The sequence below is a fragment of the Pseudopipra pipra genome, chromosome 8, assembly GCF_036250125.1.
Source record: "Pseudopipra pipra isolate bDixPip1 chromosome 8, bDixPip1.hap1, whole genome shotgun sequence".
NCBI lineage: Eukaryota > Metazoa > Chordata > Aves > Passeriformes > Pipridae > Pseudopipra > Pseudopipra pipra.
The window spans coordinates 34,587,472-34,600,368 of NC_087556.1; positions in this window are offsets into that span (position 1 = coordinate 34,587,472).

Genomic DNA, 12,897 nt, shown 5'->3' on the forward strand with positions numbered 1-12,897 from the left:
AACACAAGTCATTTAATTCAAAGGAGGGTGAAGCTCTTCATGGCCTGTGTTACACAGGGTGCCCTAATTGACCAAAGAACCTCATTCTGCATCTTCCTCTACAAATATCACCAGCATTTCCCATGGCACAAACCAGTGCAATATCCCTGTCCCAGGTATGGCCATGGAGCAGCCCAGGGGCTGATCCTGCAGCTCACAAGGTCAATGGGCTCTTTTGCCATCGAATTCAATCCAAGCAGGAATGACATTAAGATTTTTCCAGTTCAGATGTCAGCTATTAATTTGGATGATGGTTATTTGATTCCATGGAAAGTCAGTGGAATCAAGTTAAAAAGACAGAGATATATTCATATATCCTTAAACTGGGAGACACCACAACTCACTGATAGCCCAAATTAGATTGAGCTAGTGCTATCTCTAATTAGGATCTTTCACTATGAACAAGGAAAGAGGACAAAGTGGATTAGCAAAGGAAACAGTACATACATTGGCTCGAAACAATAACCAGAAATGTTGGCTTCCATGTCAGGATGTCACTCATGAAGACAAAAATGTTTCAAAAATTACTCCACTAAGAAAAAACTGAAACTATTCAGAATTAGAGAGACTCTCTAAATGTTGGTGGCATTTATTAACTAATTAGCTAAATGACCTTTGCATCATTTTTATACACAGTTTTCTTTCATAAATATTTCATGAATTACATGTAATTATTAGTAACATCAACTTTAGTGAATTAATTACTGCCAATTCCTATTAATAAAATTCATCCTGTAATAAATAATGTTAGTTTATTACAGAGTATTGGTCTCAGAGGTATTCACATCTGTCAGTTGCCTTCTACTTCAGGCTAAAAGAAAGGTAATCAAATAACTGTAATTATTGTACTAAATATATCACCGTTTGTTTAAAATGTCAATGGGAATGGATAAAGGCATTTGTAACAATCTGAACTGAGTATCCTAATCTGCAGTGGTGTAAGTGCATATGACAGAGCCACATCACCATCAGGACGTGGACAATGTCTGGGGCTAAGAGACAGAGACATCAACAAATGGCTACTTCTTGGTTCACTAACAGGGCTTTTGCCTACAGGCCATTGGCTCAGAGATACTCTAATAAAGTCACAGAGAATTTAATCTGATGGCTCCTAATTAGTCCTCGTGAAAGGAGTGTTGGAGTTAGTCCAGTTCTGATGGACAGGTTTCCATTACGCTCCCACCACCGGCAGCATCTCAGGCTGTTGGACCATGTACCACAGAAGAGCAAACACCAGCCAAGTCCACCTTTCTGCTGCCTCACAGACAACCAGCAGGATTTTACCAAGCCCAGGCTCACCCTGGAGCAGTGCTGCTGCTTCCTCCTGCTGCCCTGCAGGGTGGACCCTTCTCAAACAGCTGCTCACATCTGGCAGCACAAAGAGAACACTCCAGAGCAGTGAATAATTCTCCAGCACTGTGCTGTCCAAAACTGCCTGACCTACATATCTGAATGCCTATAGCAAGGGACACAAGTTTAATTTGGTGATATCTTCCAACATTTAAGCCCTGGAACAAACCACAAACTATCATAATTTTTCAGGTTTTCATATTGAAGCCTCCCAACATGGTATTTTCTTATTATGGTGTAAAATGTACAATAGGAGCAATTGGAATAGAACTGGGTTTCCTATTCTCCTCTCCCACCCTCTTTTACATTTTTCCTTCATCAGATACAAAAGTTCCTAGGGCAAAATAAAAAGGAAGAATAAGATGGAGATGAAAATGGAAAATCCAAACACTGTATCTCAGGAAAAAAAGTATTTGAAAAATAGCAAATCAGGTGCTGATGAGCCCTGTATCGGTCTAACTTACCTTTAGTCCTTTTCTGCTCCCCAGGTGCATCCCAAATGCCCAGGACTCCAGACCCATCTCTTGTGGCACAGGGATGTGCCTGGCTTAGCTCTTTTGGGTCCTTTGTCAGTGACAGTCCAAGAACATCAGAGTGGATTATGGCCACCTAAGAACGATCTGGTGACATGCTCAGGAGATCTTGTGGAGCCTGGGAAAAGCTGGCAAACCCTGCTCTGGGACCAACAGGTCAAAGCACTTCAGGTAACACAGGGAGTGCTGGTAGATTTGGGGGGTGAAATGGTAGCAGAAAAGCTTTATAATTTTTACTTCTTTAAATCTGGAAGTGAACCAGTCCTGGTGCTGGTCGTTATCTCCTGCTTCATACCTGGTGTCTGAGGACAGCTCTGCACCCCAACAGCTGGGGCAGCATCTTAGAAAGAAGCTGGAATTCCTTTGGCAGAGTTCACAGCTAAACGTGGGTCAGCACAGCCCAGACAGGCACTCTCTCCTCTAGAAGCTTTTTGTTGCTGTTGTTTTAAGAGAAAATTGCATATATTAGGCAGGCTTTGAAGTTGCTACAAGAGTGGACCTGGAAGACATGAGCAGAACATTATAGCTGATTTTAAAGATGAGGGATGTGTTGACCTGCTCAGGGCTATTCAGGAGCTCTGGATTTCATAAACTTAGGGAAACTTTAGGCTATAGTAAAGCCCTGATCATATTTAGATATCTCCCCAGTTATTGCAGCAGTTGAGGGGGTGGTTACATTCCTCATAAATACCACTTAGCACAAGTGCATTAGTAAAAGAGAAGGCACTTTCTAAGACCATTCCTTCTGAGACTGGCTGGCAAAAATGAGAACCATTCCCATCACTAGCATCATCTGGTCTGAGTGTGAATTCTTCTGGCTGGGTGCTGTCTCAGTGGGTTTCTTGATAACAGAGCACAGATTTCCACCGAGACTTCCCAAATTCTGTTGTTGCAAAAGCATTTAATGAATGCATGTCCTGACTTCCTATGGTATTGAGGAGAAGATTTTACTACTCCAGGTAGGCACCCATGAAGCTGCAGGTTCCCCTTCTTAGCAGGTCTGGGTATTTGCTTTGAGTTGGAGCACACTGGAGGTAACCAGAGAGCTTTAAATGATGTGACATGAAGGTACCAGGCTTGTTCCTTCTAGCTGTCAACCTCACCAGGGCAAGATCTTGATGCTCAAATTTTGTCCATTCCCTGTTCTTTGATGTGCTCTTCCTCTAGGTTCATACACTGACTCACAGACAGGAAAAGGAGATTTTTACCACTGCGTGGCAAAGAATTTTTTTCAGGAGCTCCTTTAATTTCCCTGCACACTGGAGGATAGTACCCTGCAAAATTGAGAGGCATATTTCTGAAAGTTTGAGGGGTAGAACTAGGAAGAAAATGGAGAAAATCTAGCTTAACAACTCTTTCAATTTTGAAAATTGCAATTTGACAGCAATCCTGTGGGCTGGGAAATAAACGTTCATGCCTTTGCCTCTATAGTCATTTGATTGATGTCAAATTGCTTAAGATGAAGTAAAGAGTGAGATGCAGTCATATTTTTCCAGCTTCTTTCTACAGAATTGGGGTCACAGTATTTGGGATCAAAAAGTTATTTATGACATTTATTTTCTACCGCTGATTGCACTTTAGCCTCTCAAAATCTTGGTTTTATCATGAAGATGTGCCTCTATATTTAGGACTTTGCAGCACCGTGGTTTCTTAGACAGAAAAAGTGCACTGCTGCCACAGGAGCCCACCAGTCTCAAGACTTCCTCCTTTGATCACTATGGATACAAAACCCTCAAAGTAACATATTTTAAACGTATTTTGAAGCATGTAGGCTGTCTTGTTGCCTTCAAAGGGTATAAGTGCCATACACTCACTTATTGAAATGCATACCTTCATCTCAATAAAGGTTCTTCCTTAGCCTCCTCTTCATGCCATGGCCAGGATGAGCAGGGCAAGTCTTCCCAACTGATTCCAAAATGTCTCTTCCACAGAGAGAGAGAGAGAGAGAAAGTGAGAAGTCCCACAAGACCTTGATAATAAACTTCACCTTCTTTTCTCCTGTTCCCTCTCCAGCCATCCCTGCTGGACAATAAGGCTTTCCCCCATACAACTGGATTTTGGTTTGATTTTACTTCCTCCTGTAAGGTGAGGGCACAGAGCAGATGTGTCTTGCACAAACAGGGGTTATTTAACAGTACTCCAAAAATTGGAAATAGGGGAACCCTGTGCATTCCTAATTTAGACTAAAAGCCTTGCTTTTAGAGAGCTAAAGGCAGGTGAGGTAAATCCATCCCTGGATTTTCTATAAGAATTAGACAACTAAATGGCTTTCAAAATGGCAGTTCAACTCCTAATGCAGAGATTGCCCTTATACAGTGTGATTCTCAGATGGTATTCCATTCATAATTTTTACAGTATTTTGAATTTAAAAGCAAACAAACAAACAAAAAAAAAGCAGACAAGAATCACCTCATCAGAATAACAGGAAGAAAATTACACTGACAAAGTATAGGAAATAAGAGTAATTCAAATTGCTGTTGATTCCATTTTTACTGAAGTTAAATGCTGCATCCTACATCTTTTCATTCATTCCAATGCTCTAAATGCTATTCAGATGTAAGAAATTTAAGAAAGAACAGTCATCCAGAGCTGAAAACAAAAAGCCTCCCCCAGCATTTAATATTACAACATACATAAAACTAAATTTAATTAGTCACCAAGAGAGGGGGAGAAGTGTTACTAAAACTTTAAAGATAATTATCTGATATAAAAAGCAACTAACAAGACCATTCTGTGCTGGATATTATCCAGGAAAAAAAAATTAAACCTATGTTGCTGCTTCAATACCATCTAATACTAGGAATTGGCAGAAAAACATCTATTCTATGAATAATAGCTCAACAGTCCCAAAGGACATCAATACATGAATAAGGAAAAAAAAAATCTCAAGCCTTTCCAAAATGGTGCTAATGCTCCACTGAAACTTAATTTTATAATTTACTGGCAGTCAAGATGGCAGGAAATAAAATAATTTGCTATATATTCTGCACAACAAACCCCCTGCTTTTCCTGGGAAGGGTAATTATCCCTAAAAAAAAAAAAAAGAAAAAAAAAAAAGAAAGAAAAAATACGACATCTCATATTAAGCTAAAGTCTCATCAAGAAGAGAAAGAGTGCCTCATTACATGTAATTACCAGGGAATTAGAAACATCATTTAACTAAATGAGCGAATAATGCTCAGGATATTGAAGAAACTTGCCTGCACTTCTGCAGAGCACTCTAAGTCCCATTACAAAAATTGCACCTCTTTAATGGAATAATTTTAGGCCTTGTCTGCCTTGCTTTAAAAATAAAGAGCCTCAGAGAGGCAGAAAGAGGCTGAAACTACCATAAACAACTGTTGAAAAGAGCTGCAGAGTAGGAGTAGTCTCTACTGGATACCATGATTTAAAATGACTCATAATCTAACATAATCACGAAAATTAAACCTGAGGACTTGGGTGGGAGGATGGGAGAGAGGTAGGGAAACGAATTACCCTTTTTAATTGTACTTACTCAAGACTACAATGTATTTATAATTATGCATTGTGGATAACGGGTGAAAGATTCTGGGTTAAAGGTAAATCTTACATAAAGGGATGAAAGGCTGCTGCCTTAGAAGCTGGGAAAAAAAAAAATAACTGTTCCTGCTGGTAGATACTTACTGTCCTGCAATGCAATTTTTTTTCTGATGGTAAAGAGTTACTGGGGGAATTAATAATGGCCATGATAATGAATCACATGCAAACAACATAAAACCATGGCCTCTATTTTAGGTGTTTAAAATTTAAAATAAATATTTCTCTGTCTGTAAAGCTGATTCTGTAGTAACAAATAAACTCTGGAAAGCCCTATTTACCACCATTTTGATGCAGAGGTTGATCCTGTGCCAAGAGAAACAAGGTTTTCCTCACTGATTTCAGCCAGAGGAATTGTCTCTCAGCCTTATAGCAAGGCACTAAATTGAAATTAAATTCAACTCCCTGGAGCTGAAAAGGTTTTGGTCAGGGTTCGAATCCTGGTTCCACGAGGAACTAAATAACTGAAGTGACATTATAACAAAGTCCCACCAAAATGTCTTCAAGTTGATGCACGGGAGAAGCACCACCTTAATTTTTTTTTTTTTTAATAAAACATCCTCAGAGAAATGAAAAATGCAGAGAAGTAAAACAAGGAACGAGGGGATCCACAAATCCATCACCTGAAACACGTGCACTTCCTCCATTAACATTTTCATCCTTCATTTCCTTCTCTCCACACGAACAAAATCCCTCACCACAGAGATTGTAGGCAAACAAGGGTTGTTTTTTACTTCACAATAAACAGTTCCACAGAAGAGCAAGCTATAGTATTTGTTAGTACAACAAATACTGAAATAAGAGGAAGAAAAGGGCACTCTAGCCCCAAAGTGCTGAATCTGGCCATCTCCGCCGGGTAAAGCAGGATGGCAGAAAATTGATGATTTTTGCTGCTTTTGAGATCATAAACATTTCAGGCTGCTCACACAGGCTTGGTTTGCAATCAGAACTGAGAAAAAAAAAACCTGTTTGCTTGGGGGTTTTTTTTGTTTAGTTTGGGATTTTGATGGTGATTTGGAAGACAGTCCAGGAAACGGCTTGTAAAAAAAGGTGATGGGTTAATTCAGTGTCTCAACACATCTGCCACTTATGAGTCATATTTGAATTATTTCTGATTGTAATGAAATGTTAAATATTTAAACAAAAAACCACCAGTTAAGCAGGGAGGGTGGGTAAACAGAATTGCTTGGAAAACTGAACTTTCCAGAACTTAAAAAAAAATAAGACAACCCGTCGCAAGAGGAGAGGAGAAATTTGTTCATAAGCAGCACGTGAGGTCATTTTGCACCAAAACAAAAGCAGGAGTGAGAACATGTGAAGTGCAGCTTGTAGGAAACTCCAGATGCTGGAAGAGGAACACGATGAGATGTGTGAGCCAGCATCCCTGCAACCTGCAGCAGGGGAATCCTGGCAGTGCCAAAGGCTCCACAAACTCACCTGGTTGATGGGACAGCCAGGGGCTTACCCCGTGTTTGGACACTCACAAACAAATGCTCAAATAGGTTTAATCCCACACCAGACTGGTCAGGATATTGTATATCATGGACTCATCAGCCAAAGGATTGTTCTTCTCAAGTAATTGAAGAAGGGTACTGGAGGGTCTTTCACCTTAATTGATTTTTTTTATTCCAGTTCCCTACGGAAATGAGACTCGTGCACTGAAATTGTCTGTGCCTGTCTGCCCATCCCCTTCTCCTCTCATCCCACTAATAACTTGGGAACTGAGAGACCAATTACAACTGAGTTTGACAGAGGAAGGAGGTCTCAAAGCTATCAAATTCCTGCAGGCAGCCAAGCAGAGGAGACAGCCTTTAATAACGTGTCCAGGAAATCTACCTGGGAAAATTTCCTCCTGATGGTGGAAGAGTTTAAGTCAAAACTTGATTTCTCAAGAAACAACAACCAAAAGATCCAACTACGTAGAAAATTCTGCAACTCATTAAATTACTTGTTCCTTATGCAGATAAATTCAGTTTTCCATGGGCAATCTCAAGAATAATACAAGAAGAAGGACAACACACATGGAGATCAGGAGAGAAATATGACTTTTAATAGAATTTGCAGCCTTTGTATTGATTTCCATTTCCATCAAAAAATATATATAATTCCAAATATTTCTGTCTCCACCGCATCCTTACAAATCTCGCTTCTAACCCCATTATCTGGCTAATTAAATTTGGGATGTGTAAAACTGTTGGGCCCATCTTTCGTACGCTTTAACCACAATTACTCGCTGCATATTTCATGATATATATCTTTTGCGAGTAATTAGGAATAAAAAATGTAATCCCAAAAAGACGGTTAATAATTTAAATCCTGATGATTTGATTAAAAGCATCTGAGGATTGCAGATGACAAGGAAAGAACAGTGACTCCATTATAACCGAGGGGAAAAAAAAAATCAAGGATTTAAGCACTTTTATTTTTCACAGCAAGCACTGTGATCCAGAACCCAAAGATTTTAAGGAGGAACAGAGAGATATGTTTCCCCAGATATATTCCCACCACATTTAATTTATGGTATAGGACTGAGGGTTTTGCACAACAGGCCAGATGTTTTATCTGCAAAGTTTATCTACAAGTACTTTTTTAAAAATGTCCCCTTCCAAAATCTGATTAGCAGAAATTAATGCTCTCTGATTGAAACAGAGCACTTTTCTCACTGCTCAGGCAGCATCACCTCCCAGAGCCCTTGTGGAGAATCAAAAAATCTCAACATTAAAAATATAGGGGAAGAGAAAAATGGCCAAAGTCATGTTCTCAAAACATGGAATTTACAAATTCAAGGGATATTTATACTGTTTTATCACAGTCTGTGTCACCAGTTGATGTCTTTAAACGATGCAGAGGATGGTAGAGAAGTATCACCATTAAAAACAGTGATGATATATTTAAGCAAACTGGGACTGGGAACAGGGAGGCCTTTCCCATTTACAAATTCCCTGTTTGCTTCCAGGGAAAACATTCCCGCAGCTCTGCAGCAAGGGATGAGCATCCTACAACCCACATATCTGCACACACAGCACTGCAGCAACTGCAGCCATGGGCTGCCCAGCAGAACATGGAATGCCTGTGTGGGACAGGAAAACTGAATCAGCAACAGGAGACACCAGAAGGAGAGGGTGTGCAACATGGGAAATAACAGATTTATTTTTATTTTTTTTCCCTGATGTCTCCACTCTTTTGTCTGCTGCACAGGCTACAGCTGTGCCAATTCTTTCTTCAGATTACAAATTCTCTACTTAATTCCTCTTGATCGACTTTGATTTGCAGGGCCCGAAGTATAATTTTTTTCTGCCTAGATAACACTGTGTAGAAACTCAATGGGCACATTTTATTATTACTTTTAAAAGCACAGCCTCTAAAAATGCTTGTACTTTCTGCTTTCTTCCTGTCACCTCTATCCCTCCCTAAAGCAGGAACTAAATGTGTTCTATGGGAATCTCTCTTGCCAGGTAGCAGTACTAAATATCAACACAATATACTGTATCACTGTATAAGAAAAATTTGCATTTAAGAATACACTTAACTCTTCTTTACCTATTTGGTCTCACTTACCTTTACAGGGAAGCACTGTCTGTTCAATTGACCAAAAAATTACATCACAGGAATCAAGAAGATTAACTGAAATAACTCCCCACAGCAAGTCCACAGCAGAGGCAAAAAATTAAACCAATTATGTGCACTAGGAATCAAGACATCTGTTCAAGTCCTGCCTTTGCTCTGTGACAAGGACATTCACTTCCTCATTCTGTGCCTTTGTTGACATCTGTGGAATGAGAATATTTCTTCTCTCTCAACCTTTGTCTTGTCTACTTAGGGAGCAAATTCTCCAGCCAGAATCACTTCTGACAATGCATCTGTGCAGTGCTGGGAATGAAGCAATTGGTGCCTCTGTTGCATTGCTGTGGCTGCAGAGCTGTGGTGGTTTGCAGCAAACACGAGCAGGGAGAAGCAACCCTTCCTCAGTTTAATTATCAGGAAATCTTTGGCATAAGTCAATATATTGTTGCTTTGTTTTTACTTGATGCTACCTTGCTCTGTTTTTCCCAAAGGAGAATATAGTGGGTTTCTGCAAGTGGGAATGGATTAAAACATAAAACTACTGCTGTGCTGGTATGAGTTGTTTAGTGCTGCTGATGGTGAAGCTGGATGCAAGTTTAAACTACAGTTATTGTAAGACTGATGTAAACAAAGTATTTATATAGCAAATAAAAGTCAGGTACTCCTGGTTAACCGTCATTCAGAAATTAACCCTAATTCAGCATTAACCTAAATTCAGAAATGCCTACAAAATTAATACATACATTAAGAAGTATGATCAGAGAATCACAGAATGGTTTGAGTTGGAAGGGACATTGAAGATCCTCTTGTTTCACCCTCTGCCATGGGCAGGGACACCTTCCACTATCCCAGGTTGCTCCAAGCCCCGTCCAACCTGGCCTTGGACACTTCCAGGGATGGGGCAGCCACAGCTTCTCTGGGAAAAATTCCTTCCCAATATCCTATCTAACCCTACCCATTCCCCCTCGTCCTGTCACTCCATGCCCTTGTCCAAAGTCCTTCTCCAACCTTCCTGCAAGCCCCTTTTAGGTACTGGAAGGTGCCATAGGGTCTGCAGAGCTGTCTCCCAGGTGCTGCTCCCCTGCTGCCAGCTCTGCTGGGCCAGGTCATGTTGACACGAGAAGCTGGAAATCATGGGCTGAAACAAGTTTGTGTTAATGGTGGTGTGGGCCATGGGGGAAATTAAAAGCCTAAGAATTTAACTTTTTAAATAAACAGGAATCCCTGCCTTGGTTAACACTATTAGTTTGCTGTAACAGGAGTAATGCCAGGTGAACAAATTATCAGAGCCCAATTTAGCAGTGTAACAACCACAAGTACAATCAGTTCCTGCCCAAAGATGGAACCAGTTAAATCCCCACCATTCCTGGCAAACGCTGGTCTAACCTGTGCTTGAGAAATTCCACAGCTGGAGAGGCTGCAGCTTCCTCAGGCCATTTATTCCTGGGCTTAACCATCCTTACACTTACAAAGTTTTTCCTAATGTCTACACTAATCTCTTGCTGCAATTTCAGCTCATTATGCCTGGTCCCAGTGGACATGGAGAACAGTTTATTCCCTTCCACTTTGCAGGTAATCACAGGAGACTCTGAAGACCTATTACCTCCCCCATGTTGCTCTCGTGTGTTAGCACATTCACATGGGCTGTACACGCCATGGGATAGTCTGATACAGTGTAAAACCCCTGCACATACAGCCTTAGGAGAAAAGGCATGTCACAGGGAGTCTGCCTTTAGCACAGCAGTTACAAGAATATCTGGGCAAGTCCCACGTTTGACTTTTCATTGCTAAATTCTACATGTCTAAATTAATTTTAGGACACTTATCAGAGCAAACGTCACATTGCTGGGGGAGCAGAAGTTGTACCGGTTGAATATTGACTAAAAACTGACCAGTGTTGTGGTCATGGTTGTACTAATGGTGTAACTGCCAGAATGGATGTTTGCTATTCCAAAGAAATGGATTCTGCTCCAGACCACTGACACCACTCCCCGATGGGGGACGTGCCAATTAGGCCGAATTTGCAAGAGTATCCAACAGCAGAGACACCCAGCTTTTGGGCACCCATCTTAACACACACCAGTGGAATTACTGCTGAACTTAGAGACTGTGTGACTCCAACTACAGAAAATCCTTCCAGACAGGAAAAACCACTGGACACTTAGAAAAGTGTGAGCCAGTTAAGGAGGATGGAGCTGGCAATCCCCACACAGCTTTGTAAAGCCACTCTCAACAGCATCACTTTGTTGGGGGCTCAGAGCCTTGAGCTCAGAGCAGAGTCTGGTTTTGCTTGGGAAAACACCCACCTAGAGAACACCTTTTTTTAATATATATATATTCATCATAATTGCAGTAGCAGCAGCAGCACAAAACATCACACCTGAGATGCAGCAGAGCTCCAGAGCTGCATGTAGTACCCACACACTGATTATCCTGAAGTACTGGCCAACAGAAAGAAGTACTTACCAGCCTGCTTTTGTGACACTCAGGGCACAGATGCCACTTGGCTTCAAATCCACAGTGTTATGAGGCCCTTGTGAGAGACAACCCGTGATATTCGTCCCTGCAAGCAGTCAGTGGTGATTGATGACTCCATTACAGTGATGGCTGGGGCTCCATGTTTTCTCCACAGCCCTCAACACCAGCCAAAAAGCAGGGACTTAAGGAGCTTTTTCAGATCTCAATTCCTCTATCAAGAGTCAGTACATCCTTTGTTCAGCTGCTTGTTATACAGGTCAGAAAAGGCTTGTTTCGTGATTTCTGCAGCTTATGAACCTCTGCCTTGACCTGCATTTCTAGAAGAGTGCTAATAAAAGGAAGACTAATCTTGTAAAAGAAATATCTGTATTTCAAGTGCACATTGTGATATTCGTGCCCAACACATGGACAAAGGCCTGACCAACATTCATTTTCCTTGTCTGGTTGTCTCACTGTTTTCAACACTCTTGTTGCTTCAAGCATTTACATAAAACACCGACACACCTCAAGGAATTTTCCTATATTTTTGAGCCAAAAAAGAACCATTTAATCCAATCCATTCCCTCCACATATCTTCATCCACTGAAACATGCAGATCTCAGCACATCAAGCATTAACAGGTTTTTCTCCCAACACTTACCAGTGGAAGTTGCACAGATGGCGTCATTTCCAGGTTATATTCTATGTTTACTTTATTAACCAAACTATTTGGTTAATTCCTCTAATTCTCTGTTTGTTTCCCTCTGTGTTCTCTAGCTCTTATTTCACTTCGTTCCCCACACCTGTAACTCCCCACTCTATCCTTTCCCCATTTCACATTCCCTTCTCCACATCATCACTAAGCCACCTTTTCATTAGTCCCAGCCTAATTCTGACTTCACACATTTTTTATTTGGACACATCCTCACTTCAGGTCTGTTTTTTCCACAAGCAACATCATGTTGTGCTTTCAGGTAACAACAATTTATTTATGGGCTCAATCCCATATTTTTTTATTACACACTTTAAGCAGAGATGGAGAAACAAGATATAAATGCATCTACACCTGCACACACACACACACACATTGTGCTATGGGATCCTGGAACAGTTGACAGTGTTTTTAAACAAAATCTGCTGTTTCAGCCTACAGTTATCCCCAAACCAGGGATTTAGCTTATTATTGCCTTGCTAGTCATTCTCACAGAAACCTTTAGCTCCCATGGTTAGGCCCCAGATCCTCTTTATCAATGCAGTCCTCAAAATACAATAAAAAACCCAAACACCAAAGTGTCATCACTTCCTAAGCTGACCTAAAATTCAACCTCTGCCCGATATCAGCCACGTACCCTCAATGCAAAAAAACCCAATTAAATGTGCAAGGAATAGGGATGGT